Genomic DNA, 6,000 nt, shown 5'->3' on the forward strand with positions numbered 1-6,000 from the left:
TCTAACCGGCCTAGTATAGCGGTTCTTAAGGTCTATCGGGTTTAATATAAATCTCGTAGTCGATACCTAGTCGGTAAGGTAGGAGTCCCTCGTAGTCCTTTACTAAGAAAGTATCTATAATGTCGTAGTATATAGGTAGGAGCTTCTCTTTAGGATTATAGTTAAACTGCTTATTTAAGAACTGATCTAGGTTATTAGCTACTATCGCGCTTAGCTTAAGGCTATTATTGTTATTATTGTTATCCTCGCGCTATATAGGTATAATATAGAAGCACTCGGCCCTAGGCCGGTACGCGTACATCTCCTATACGCGCTACGAGACTTCCTAGCAATCTACCTCTTTATCTACCTATAGAGCGGACATATCTAGCTCCGCCCCTCCGGCTATAAATCCTACTAATTCGCTAGTAAAGGGCTTTAGTCTATATTTCGTTCTACCGATATAGTTTAGAGATTATACTATTATCGATGTCTTATTATATAGATAGTGATCGAAGTAGTAGTTAGATCTAAACGCTACCTCGCTAGTTTCCTAGAAGATGTTCGGGTTATACGCGGAGAGCTACGGTAGTCTAAAGACGATGTTATATTCGAGGTCGGTAACGTAGTATAGTATTTACTCGTAATAACTACCAATAACTACGTCTCTAAGGGCTATATATATAATCTGACGCGCTACAGCCGATCTATCTCCTAGTATCAATCGTCTGTTCTTTATTAAAGGGATTAAGGGAGTTGTATATTTACGTATAAATTTCTCATTAAGAAAGAGAGAGGTAGAGGTAGAATCTATAAGGCCGCGAGCCTTTTTATATTATATTATTACGGGTAATACTATATAAGGGTATATAGCTAGTTATTGTTTATCTAGTGTATATACCGATATCTTAAGCTCCTTACTATAGTCCGTCTCTTATATTCTATATCTCTTAATCTTATACTCTTTCTATCTTAGAAAGTTCGGTTACTAACCGCTATCTACTACGCTTAGGTAGCGGTCGTACTATTTTCCTATTACTATAGGTCGGTAGTAAGGGAGTTAAGGTTCGGATTAGCGTTCGCGTTGTTTCGTAGACGTAGAGGGCGGTAGTCGCCGTCGTAACTATATATCGGGTATTCGGGGTTCGTTAATACGTACGAGCCTATACGGTAGCGGTAGTACTTACCCTACTTCTTAAGGTCCTTACGATACTTACGGTTTAATAAAGGCAGATTCTATAAGTGAACCGGTAGGTCCTCCTTCTTCTTCGTACCTACGTATTATAGTAGTCGCTAGACGATTATAGCGGTCGTACTAGTAGCTACGGCGCCTACGGTATTACTACCGCCCTATACGCCGTTATTGTTCGAATTAGGGTTGCTACGTAGGCGCTCCTTCTATAGATATAGTCGGTCGGTCTCGTAGAAGCTCTTATCTAATACTATACATTCCTTAATAATATCCTATATATTATATAAGCGTCTATCTGCTTCCCTATCGCCGAAAGTCTTAATAAAGTACTTACGGTTTAGGCGGTTACGAAATAGCATTAGCTTAGTCTCGTCGGTCTACTCTATCTAAGTACGTAGCTTCGAGTAGCGAGCGTAGAAGGTAATAAAGGTCTCGCTCTACTCCTACTTATAGGTAGCGATATTAACTATAGCCTTAGTCCCTTCGTTACGGGTACCGTACTAGCGCGTTATCTAATCTAGTAGTTCTTTACTAGTCTTGAACTCCTTAAATAATTGTTATCTAGGCACGGAAATCCTCGGCTTAATACTTCTCTAAGGGTCACCCTATGTCTATCTATATATAAAACGTAGGCCGTCTACCTCGGAGCGGAAGGTAGTTATAGTTAGCTTAAGAAGCACGCTACTATACTAACTATCGAAGTTAGGGTCGTTATTGTTATTAAAGTACTTCGGGTTAGGTACGCCCTTACTAACCTCGATACCGCGTGTTAGAGTACGGTTAATAGTAAATAGGCGTTCTAAAAGTTCGGTTAGGGGAGTCTATATACGGGTATTATACGCTCGAGAGTCGCGACCGTTATTGTTATTAGGTCGTAGACGGTTTCTATTACGTCCTCGGTCGTTATTACTATTACCGTTATTATTATCGTTACTACTACCTCCGCCGCCGCCGCCTCTACTAGTAGCTTTACGATACTTACGTATTAGCTACTCGAGTAAAGTCTCGCGCGGAGGTAAGTAGGCGGGTCGGCGACTAGAGCGGCCCCTAACCCTATCCTATATAGTGTCTTTAGTAGCTTAGAGTCGAGTCTTCAGATCGTTAACCTCCTTCTATAGAGCCTAGTTCTTAGCTTTAGCATCCTATGCCTTCTTCTTCTCCTTTTCGTAAATCTCGCTAAATTACTTATATAGGTTATTAGCCTCCCTATACTTCTTCTCTACCTCTTATAACTTTATTAGGTTATAATCCTTCTTACTCTTTAGGTCTACGGCTATCTTCTATATTATAGCCTTCTCGCTTCGTAGTATCTTATAGGTACGGTTATACTCGGTATATAGCGTAGTATACTAGGTGTTCTAGAGGATATTAGCTCGCTCTATTATATCGAGTTGTCTACCTTTAGTAATCGCTATGTTCACTATCTATAGTACGAAGTCGTAGGTAGTCTTCGGGTGCTAGGATACGAGGGTCGTAAATTTATCTAGTATAACATTCTAGTATTCGGATACGAGAATATACTCTACCTCGTCGAGTAATAGGTATACCTCGTCTAGGTCCTCTTCGAGCTTAAATTCGAACAGTTCTATAAAGTTAATCTTACTACCTTCTTCTCGCTCGAAGGCTTTCTAGTAAGCTTTATCAATTTCCTATTATAGCGCGACACCGGTATCTACTATAACCCGCCGGTTATCGTCCTATGTCTAACTCTAAGGAAAAGAGGAGAGGTCGGGGTAAAGAGATATACGCTACTTACCTTTACTCTTAGGCTTTAGTAGCGGTAGTATACTACCGTTCGTCTATAAAGTTATATTGTCTAGGTTCGGGGAGGCGTAACGATGCCTATTTCCTAACTATCTACGAGCGCGCGACTACCTACTAATAATATCGCCGCGTTACGTTCTCTAGGCATTTACGCGCTATACGCCTTACCGTGTTCTATATTCTAATACGACTCTACGCGTCCTTCGAGTTCTATAGTTCTATCTATTCCTATTATTACGCGTCCCTTACCTAGATCCGCGATCTTGGTAGGGTAGTAGAATAAACTATAAGGGCGCGCGTACCGTAGGGTCCGAATAAGAGAGTTATTATTCTACGAAGCTACGAAAGAGGAGCGCGAGGCGCGGCGAAGTTATAAAGTAAAGCTAAGCCGCGCTAACCCGATACGGAAGATCCGCGGTTTACCCGGGCCGACGTAGCTATAGTAAGGGGTCGCGGGCTACCCGTAACAAATAGATTAGATATAATAAAACAAGGTGTATATGTTCTAAAGTAGTAGCTTAGATCCTACTAAGGCTTTTAGTATAGAATAGGAAAGTTCGTAGGTATAGATACCAAGGCCTACTTAGTAAAGTAAAGAAGGAGCGGTATAAGGTCTCGGGGCTAGGACATAGGTCTGTCTCTCCTAGTAGAGCTTCAAATGACTTACTTAAAGTCCTTCTTAATAGTATCTCGATACAGTTCTACCTATAGAGTATCTTTAAGGTATTGGCTTTAAGTAAGCCGTGTAGAGTCCTTATCTAGGTTACCTATAACTTAGAATTAAACTAAGCTCCTTAATAGGATAGACGGGGTAGACCTCTAATTCCTAGATGTTTTCTACTACGATAGTAAGGGATATAAGTGACCTATACTAATATAGGTTGCTCTTATTCCTATATAAACCCGGGCTTATAACCTATTAAATAGGTATAGATAGATAGTAGCGGAGTAGAGTAAGAGATCAATCTTTAACTAACTAATAGTACGAGTATATAGTAGCGGAGTAGAGTAAGAGATCAATCTTTAACTAACTAATAGTACGAGTATATAGTAATATATTAGGAACTAATGTGTTGATTATATTAGATGTCTATCTAAGCTAAAGGGGAGAGAAGGTATCTCCCTATAAGCTAAGTTATCGTAGATACCTTAGGCTACTAGATCACTTCCTATTTATTAACTCCCTTTAAGATACTACATCTTAACACGTACTACTATAGTTATAGTAGTACCTATTAAGCGCTTTAGACTACTCGCGGTTCTATTACTATAGGCGCTATATTAAGTAGGCCTACGGCTCGGGTACTTAGTCGAAGTTCTCTAGTTATATAGACCTTTAGTTCTTACTAGGGTAGAAGGATCTAAACCCCGTAGCGCGCCCTTGTTAGTAAGTACGAGTACTTATTTCTACTACTTTCTAAATCAGGTTATAGCTAATAGTAGTAGAAATAACGTACTTTACTACCGAGTAGGCTATACTACCGAGCGGGCTACTTTTACTAAGAACTATATCACTTCTATAGATATAGCTATATAACTACTATTATAGCGTATATTGTCTTTAAACGAGGCCAAACTGACCTTAGCTGTCTAGGCCACGAAACGCGACGCGACAATCTCGAATCGACTTGCTATAAAGGTATACGACGCGTCTCGAAGTATACTTAGGTATCGATTAAATAGACGACCTCCTCGGGGTGACTACGAGCCTAATTCGAAGAAGCTTATAGAGCTAGAAGAGAGGGTAATACTTGAGTATATACTCGAGCTAGATCTTAGAGGTTTCCCGCTATTAAAGGCTAGTATACGAGCAATAGCCGATTTATTACTATAAGAGAAGGGTCTTAAGCCCGCTAGTCTCAATTAGACAGACAGGTTCATTAGGCGGTATCGTGAGCTAAAGGTTCGTATAACACGTAGATACGATCGTTAGCGAGCCCTAATAGAAGATCTAGACGTTATCGAGAGGTAGTTCTTACTTATACGTAATATAAAGGAGAAGTATAGCATCCTTAACTAGGACACCTATAACTTCGACGAGACAGGGTTTATAATAGGTGTCATTACGTCTTAGAGCGTCGTTACGGGTTCAGAAAGGCGTAGTAGAAAGAGGAAGGTCGTTTAATAGGGTAATAGAGAATAGGTAATAGTAATTAAGACTATCTATATAGACGGAATATCGCTTCTACCCTACGTCATCCTTATAGGTAAATAGTATATTAGTACCTAGTACTAAGACGGTAACTTAGGTCTAGACTAGATAATCGGGCTAATAGATAACGGCTAGACTAATAATAAGTTTGGTATACGGTAGCTAGAGTATTTCTAGAAGTATACTATATATCACGGGCCTAGGCGGACGTCTAGTAGATTGCAGTCGGTCACGTGACTCGGCGAGGGCCGGCCCGTATGCCTCGGCTTATATATCAACTTTTCGTACCTCGTACTCCTCTTAGATAGCCTATCTAACAACTTTGTTATTTACCCTATATTAAGAACGGCCCTCTTATACTTTATTAGACCGCCTTTACTAACCGTAGAATACGTACTACGGAGGACCTATAAAGTAATAGCTTAAAGATATAGATAGATAGATAGATAGATAGGTAGATAGATATTTCATTAAGCTATTATAGTACCCTTTGGCCTATATAGCTATACTATCTTGTTTTCGTATATATAGAGGGGAAACCGTATTAGTAAAAACCCCTCCTCCTTCCCGCCTATCTTTTCCCCCTAGTTATCGTCTTAGACTTCCCTTCTTAGGGGTACGCTAGTATTATAGGCCTGCCCTAATAACTACCCTATCTATAACCCCCCTAGCTTCCGCCTCTTATCTATCTACTCCTCCGTCTCGCTAGCAAGGCTAAACTACTAGAGGTATCCCTACTATAGTATCTACCGAGAGATTCGGCGAATATTACCTTTGTCCCTAATAATTGACTTATAGTCTCTCCTTCCCGCTTAGTACCTCCAATTTCCCCTACCTCTCGCCTACTACGGGCATCGTAGTAGTATATATTCTAGGTTTTACGATAGGTAGCTATACTAGTAGGCTAGGCTAT

The sequence above is a fragment of the Fulvia fulva genome, chromosome 5 (assembly GCF_020509005.1).
Source record: "Fulvia fulva chromosome 5, complete sequence".
In the NCBI taxonomy this organism is placed as follows: Eukaryota; Fungi; Ascomycota; class Dothideomycetes; order Mycosphaerellales; family Mycosphaerellaceae; genus Fulvia; species Fulvia fulva.